An 8,204-nucleotide genomic window follows, 5' to 3' on the forward strand; every position below is an offset into this window, starting at 1 on the left:
GATTAAAATGAGGAACAGGCGTTTCGTGCGCGGGAACAGGAGTGCGGTGGCAGCGGTGAGCAGGCAGGGCTGGAAACGGACCGCCAGAGCCTCGCAGCGTTTGACAAACAGTAGTGTTGCGGGGTTGAGGTCGATCTTTCTGAGCACCTGCCATGCGGCAGTGACGGAGATACTTCAGAAAAACCACATCTTCCTCTGAAAACATTGCTCCTGCTCTAGTTACAACTAAAATAACTGACTGATGGAATGGATAAAACATCCTTGTTTTCTCCCATCGATGGCGCTTAGGACATCAGCTGCCACAAGCTGGTGCTTGTTTTACATAGGTGCTTCAGGTGAGGGCAGGGTCTGGTCATGAGCTGGGCAGAAATCGAGACCCCCGCCTTCTCCCCAGTAACCCTTCTCTCTTACCGTCTGTCCAGTCCGCAGATGTGGGAGCAGTCCCCAGTTTCTGAACCAAGCATCCAGCCTGTCTGCACGATGGGACACGCACCGCCCCCTCCAACAGCCGGGCTCACGCAGCGGGACCTGCCCTGGGCTTCGGCCCTCTGCTGCGAACGGCGGATGAACCGGGTGGTAGGTAGAGTGCGCTGGGGAAACACCACTCCCCCCGGCTCAGAAACAACGAGCTGGAGCTGGCAGCCACCACTGCCCCCAAAAGCCTGCTGCCACCATGTACCCAGTGCCTGTGACCGTCTTCCCTCAACGCAGCAGAGTGCGCCTGTTTGAAGTAAAAAACTGGCTTGTGTTGCAGCCCTGTATGCCACGTCCGTCTTAGACACACACAAATCGGGTATTCACCAAATCGAGTGGTTTAAGTTGCTTTCTTGCAATAAAGGTCTTTATCAGAACAGCGGCAGGTTTTCAGAGAAGGGAAAGGCTGTTCGCTCACAACATATACTTTACGGTAGTCAATTAAAACACTAAGTTGAAACATGCAAGTGCAAACATCCTTATCTTTGTTTCATCTCATTTGAATATGCAACCATACCAGCTCTTCATGCAATCAATCTGATGATAGGTTCAAGGTTTCTGTTTCACATCTCACACTGGGGCCATTGGTGTGTAAAAGCATTTCAGTTTCAGTTCAGTACCAGCACTGCTGTAACTGGTAAATAAATGCAACATCAGTTCTCTGTATGGACACAGCAAAACCATGGTGGAGTGAGGAATACCAGATCCCGTGCTATGGAGGGAAGGAATTTTGGGCATGAATTTAGCTGAGGGTGTTTCCTGTAGAGAGCTATGCAATATGTATCGAATATCTCCTGAACACAGAAGAAAGCAGAATAATCTAGCTAATATTTAAATGGGTTTTAATTGATTATCTGGGAGGCTACGCTTTCTTGAGATAGGAGCCTGGGTTTTCCTACGACTGGTGGCCTGCAGTGTGGCCAGCAAAAAGCCTGCAAGACTCAAATATACAAACTATCTATGGGAATATCAGAAAGCGTTAAAGCAATGACGAGGGATGCTAAGGTAACAGGGGCCCTGACTAATCTTAAATATGAGATTTAGTCCTGGTTCCAATAAAGTTCATCAGGCAGGAAAACCAGTGCTCCTCACTCCTTTGTTTCCCTATTTTCACGTGCTTCTCATTTCCTAGGAGAGTCACATCTCCTCCAGCAACTACTTCTACTACGTCCTCTCTCTATCTAACCTTTTGCCCCATCCCTCCTCCTGCTTTTCCACTGGGTACTGCTTCTGCTCCCTTAATAGTGGCTTCAGGGCTTGTGCTCTCTCTTGATGGTCCCTTATATGCCACATCTGTCAGTATTTACAGTACCGTTCAATAAAACATGTAGTTTTCTCAGCTTCCCATGCTAGTATGTGAGTGAAGGCAGGAAGCCAGGAGAGAGGGGGGCAGAGCACTGCGATGCAGCGCGTACAGTGCTGGACTCTGATGTCACTTCTCAGATAAGGAAGGAAACAAGTTGGCAATTTGTTCCTGTGATGCCAAACAATGCATCCGATATCTGATTTCTGAGTCCCTTCATATTGATAGTGATAAGCTGATCAGCTTTAAAGACTTTTAGATTGCTCGCATTATTATTCCAATGTGAACAGTCACATTTCATAACTCAAACCAATCCCATTTAGGCACAAAAGCCCACTAATACGATTGAGTGAGCTTCATGAAAGGGCAGGAAAAGAAAGGATACCACCTCAAACAAGTTACTTCGCTGTTCAGAAAATGACTGTTCGGTTATGTTCCAGTCTTAGGATTTTCTTCATAATATCCAGGCTAGCTGAGCTTCCCCTGGCCTGAATACCTGCTGTAATTGGATTCTGCAGCACTTTACAGACAGGTTGGTTACTCTCTACATCTCTGATCTAATAACTGGTTAGATAGTAACTGCATTTTTTGGTTTCTAGCCTCTTCACTGAGCAGAAGAAGTCCATTAAGGTTGGTATTGGCCTGGAGGGAGGAAAGTTGGAGTCCAAAAAGGCTAAATCAGTCATATGAATCAAATACAGAAACAGCGGTTTTGACACGGGACAGAAAGAACATAGTGAACCATCGTGGTTTTTCAGGGCAATACCCCACATTGCTGGAGTTTTAAGAGTTACTGTTCTTTAGTGATAAGTCAGATAGGATGCACGACCTTTTTAAATGAATGCTTACACTGTAATATATGCATGCACATCTTACGTATTTAAACGTAGGTGCCTTTTGCTGACAGAGCCAGCATTACAGCCCACAATCCACCCTTGTCTTTTAATCCTCACTACGACCACTGAGACAGCACGAGCCTCACAGACATCTAGTCTCTCCTGTAGAGGCAAGCTGCCTGCCAAGCATGTGGGAATTATTAAGACAGTCTGCGGGCCACATTACTATATTCTTATAACTTCTGTGAGTATGCTCTCGGCCAAAGGCAAAACTTCTGGTGCAGTGGTCAATGGGCTCTCAACGTTTTTGATACCGTGAATTGCTTGGAGCTTGTGGTTATGCTAAAGGCCCTCGGATGTGGTTGTTCCTTTTCAATATAATATGACTTCTCTCTCCAGAAGACAGGTTTGTTTTGGTAAATGAACGCAATTTCTGTTACGTCCCCTCTGGGGGAATTCTGCAAGGCTCCAGCTTAGATCTTTGTTTTGTCTTACTTGTAAGTGGTTTGCGTGCCTAGTCAATACCCTACTATCTGTCCTCAGAGGACATTAATGTTTTTAAAAAACTCGATGATGCTATCAAACAACTTGAGTTTGAAAATACAGAGACACATCACACTGTTGGCTGTATTGGTGTCAGGCAGTGGGGTGGTACTTTGGCAAAAGTCACAGCATACAAGCAGAATGACTAAGTGCAAAACCAGGGAAATAAAGACGCTGCAGTGTTGCTTTCTAGCTGTCAGTAACAACTCTGACCTTCCCTAGCCTAATTTATACTTTTCGGTTTATGCTGTTCATTCAAAAAACATTTGTGAAGTTTAGAGCTTGTGAACAACTTTTACCTGCACGTCTGATGCACCAAACAGACCCAAGACAGACAGCCGATAGATAACACATGCTGCTTCACACACAGCCTGCGTATCGATCACCTCCCATCCGCTCACAGAAGAGATATCTTCTGTGTAGGTGGCATCTGCACTGCTTCATTCATGGGCTCCTCTGTGATACCAATGTGTGAGTTTGGACAAAACGGCTGAATACCACTTTAGGTTGGAGCCTTTGTGTAAATACTTCTATGCCTATAAATATAACACAATGCTGAATAACATCAGCTGAAACATCAGTCATATCTCTTTTACTTAAAAAAAAAAACCCAGCATCATCCCTGACATCTTAGAAATACTTTAAGAAATAATAAAAAATACATAATAAACCTCTCTGTTAACTAGCCAGCTCAATACTGAATGCAACACCCTCACACCTTTCAGATATCTCTGTCATTGCCTGTTGCTCTGCCAGAAATACTCAAGCAGCAGCCTGAAGCTGCCTGTCACACACAGGCTCCTTCTCATGCAAGGATAGAAATTAGAAATGTTGTACCTTATCCGTAATGGTTGCTGGCTGTAAATAAGACAGCATCACCCAGATGTAAGTCCGGCACACTTCAGCTGTACGGCTCCAGTCTCAGTGGATGAGGCTTTCCCTAAGCCACCTGCAGCTCTTTTCTCTGCGAAAGCCAGTGCACGGTATCCAGACAGCCTAATGTTATTCTGTTTAACAGTCAATATCACTGGGGAAGCAGCTATTGCATGCATAGGCATGGCAGAGTCTGTAGAGATGTTGTTTCATCAGTCCTGTCCTGAAGAGACCACTGTCAGTCAAAGGCTAAAGGGGACTACAAACCTGTATATGCTGGCACAGGATTTACCTAGCCGTCATGCAGAGCGAAGTCCCATTGACAGTGGTTGGAGATACTCAATATCCACACAGCTTCTGAAGTTAGACCACTCCTGCAGCTGCTTGAATCTGGAATCACATTTTAGATGTCCACTTTTGAAACTTTGGGGCCAAGGGCCATTCATTTTTATCCAGGCAAGACTAGTGGAAACTGGGGAATGTTATGCTGTTGCAATTACGAGTTTGCAGCATCACATCATTGCATGTGGCAGCAGAATGGTTTTCAGACTTTCTGGACCTCAGGTGGTTTATGCTCCTAATACCATTAAAAGCCTATTTACTGAAACAGCCCATAAGGCAAACACCGGACCTGCAGAAACAACAACTGAAGCGGGAGAGACCCTCTGAACCCCATTAAATATTTACAAACAGCTTTAGGAGCCCTGGGATGAAGTAAAGTACTTTCGACCATAAACAGAAAACCTAATGGATATAAAAATCCTTTTTTAGCTCTTGGTGAGATTTGTTTTCACAAACCTAGCTATGATATGAGAAAATGTATGAGGTCATCCAGTCTGCCTCTTCTTCCAGGAGAAAAGTGGTCCCAGTGCTGTGTTTTATAACACTCAGCTCAGCCTAGCTCTGCTTGACTCGAACAACAGAAGCCAAACACACTTCTTGGGAATCTTCTCATTTTTTCTAATTATTTCACTTTGTGGAATTTTCCCCAGTGTTCCACCCGGAACAATTCAACACAGTATGTGTAAAGACACTTCAATGTCATGATCATTATCCTGTCGATGTCATATTTATGCCCTTAGATAACTTTAAATCATTTCTCAGCCAGTGTGGTGGTGATGTCCCTCCAACATCTGTCTATGGTCACGCTCCTCGCCATTTGGATGCACTATAGCTGTGCTCTGCTGTTCCTTCCTCTGTACTCAAGACATATTACATTGCACTTGAGGAAAAAGACAAGAAAAAGTGAGGAGGAGAAGAAAAAGATGAAAATGCCTTTCTTCATGCTACCCCAGCTGTACAAGCACAGAAAGATCCGTTTTAAGTATCTGGCCCATGCACATAGTTTGAGTTTTGCCTCCAGGATTTATGATAAGGGTATTGTTTTCATTTCTGCTTTCTCTTATGTGCCTAATAAATATATTTTTTAAAAATTGTTTTTAGAACCTTTGCATTTTCTATGGTTGTTTGGACAGTTTAGAGAAATGATGCTGCCTCTAGAAGAGGTTAAACAGGAAGAGTTTCTGCTTTCACGTCTCAATATCAAGATGATGAAGAGAGAATGTCCCCTTGAAGGATTTTGTTTGCAGGATCCACTCCCAGAGGACTAAACAAGAAGTGTCACAATCAGACAGTTACAGAGGAGAACTGAGTTTAAAGGAATCAATCTGAGATCCCCATAGCACTTGTTTTCTTTGCATATTATCCTTTGTGCTTTAAAAGAAATAAAACTCATACAAAATGCAGTCATTCCCTCATCAAAGCAGCCTTTCAGATTCATGAAGCTTTTCCAAAACATAGAGTTTGTTGATAGTTGTTTTTTAAAATTATCTTAAAATGGCCTTCAATTGCAAAGGGGTAGATAAATAGGTATACAGATACTCTAAAATTTGAAAATATTTACATTTCAAGAAATGTCTGTGATTTTTTTTTTTAATTTTTACTTTCTGACCAAATCAAGGGTTTTTTTTAGCTTTTGAATTCGCTCATATTTGAAGCAGAATGGTGAACACAGTAATTTATCACAGCTTATTTTATGTGTTAAAAATGTCATCAATTGTTGCATACAACCTTCTCTCTGAAATAAAGCTCTGAAATAAGGCAGAGGTACAAGTCCTACCATAGCCAGGCTAAGCCGCTCTGAACACAAAGTTCTCCTGCGGTAAACTCCTGTCCTAGAAGCAGCTTACTCTCATGACACTATTCACTTAAGTGATCATTACTCTAATTTTACTCTTCAGGAAACGTAGGCAAGTAAGAAAAAGTATTTGGCTAAAACCAAAGAGTAACTCAGGTGCACTTCACTGAGCTGTGTAAACTCGGCACATTGCTTTAATAAGTAGAATAAACACTTTCCACATTAGGAGGAACTTCTTTCAAGTTAATACTTTCCTGAGCCAAGCACATGTATTTTAACACACTGGTGCCTTTACCAGAAAGCAAGACTGCCTCTTTTTATTTTCCTTCCACCATGACAGAGTATGGTCACACGCAAGTGAACTCCTGCCTGTCTGCAGGACTTCCAGTCGGTCGGAAGAGGTTCTAACAATAGCTGCGCTCCCTATAGGATGTATTCATCAACTGGATCAGCCTGTTTACAAAATAACTTGTGGTTATCCAGGCAGTGTTCAGCAGCTATGACTATATTATACCAGAGCGAAATTTAAGACAAACGTAGTTAAAGCGCTGCAAGATAAGGAAGCAGTGGCACCTAATAAAGCTGTTCAGTTTGGGAAGAGGCAAGGGTTTTGACCCTCGGTTAGTCCCTCAGAGATCAGCTAACCAGGTTTATTCCAATCAAGAATTAAATCATCCATCTAAACATCTGCAGAGGACAGCCAGCTCACACCCTTATGAAAAGTGTGAATTATGTAACAGAACACAGCAGTTTGAATGGTGAAAAGAATCGTCACACAGAGAAGGCCAAAAATAAAAATCTAATTAAAATTCATTGTCTGTACACGAAACAGATATGCCACTGTACCAACAGCCATATAAAGCGTAAGTGTTCCCATCCTTACCTCTCAGAACACAAGTCAAACTCTCCTTCCCCTCCTAAATGCACATACTGCATTAATACCTGCTATGATGTTTCAGGATCGACTTCAAATTTGTCCAAACCCTGTCATTCACAAAATGTGGTCTTCTGCAGGCAATGTATATTCCTAAATGGCAGAGCATGGGTTAGAAGGAAAGTAGGAGAGTGCCTGTTTTTATCCTAGCTATGGAGAGAAGGCTGTATTTTCTGGAACAACAGAGTTACGGTTTACGATCCCAGAAAGCAATGGATTATCCATGGGATCTGGACATGCCGGATTGGTGGGCCGAGGCCAATGGTTCAATAAGGCCAAGTGCCGGGTTCTGCACTTGGGTCACAACAACCCGCTGCAATGCTACAGGCGTGGGGAAGAGTGGATGTAAACTGTCCAGCAGAGAAGGACCTGGGGGTGCTGGTCGACAGCCAACTGAATATGAGCCAGCAGTGTGCCCAGGCAGCCAAGAAAGCCAACAGCATCCTGGCTGGTATCAGCAATAGTGTGGCCAGCAGGGGTAGGGAAGAGATTGTCCCCCCGTACTCAGCACTGGTGAGGCCACACCTTGAGTACTGTGTCCAGTTTTGGGCCCCTCACTTCAAGAAGGATGTTGAGGTGCTGGAGCATGTCAAGAGAAGAGCAATGAAGCTGGTGAAGGGTCTAGAGAACAAGTCCTATGAGGAGCAGCTGAGGGAACTGGGGTTGTTTAGCGTGGAGAAAAGGAGGCTGAGGGAAGACCTTATTGCTCTCCACAACTACCGGAAAGGAGGTTGTAGTGAGGTGGGGGTCAGTCTGTTCTCCCAAGTAAGAAGTGATAGGGCGAGAGGAAATGGCCTCAAGTTTCACCAGGGGAGGTTTAGGTTGGATATGAGGAAAAATTTCTTTACAGAGAGGGTTGTGAAGCATTGGAACAGGCTGCCCAGGGAGGTGGTGGAGTCACCGTCCTTGGAGATATTCAAAAGGCATATAGACGTGGTGCTGAGAGACATGGTTTAGTGGTGACCTGGTGTGATGGGTTGGCAGAAGATCTCCTTTTTAGGAGAATTTGCTTTAACCAGCCAATTGTATTCCCTGCCATGTGACGTCAGCTGCATCTCCATTTTTCATTGGTTAAAAGTTTTCATGGGTCTGTTCGATTTTCGC

This window comes from Buceros rhinoceros, unplaced genomic scaffold, assembly GCF_000710305.1.
Source record: "Buceros rhinoceros silvestris isolate BGI_N320 unplaced genomic scaffold, ASM71030v1 scaffold14250, whole genome shotgun sequence".
Taxonomy (NCBI): domain Eukaryota; kingdom Metazoa; phylum Chordata; class Aves; order Bucerotiformes; family Bucerotidae; genus Buceros; species Buceros rhinoceros.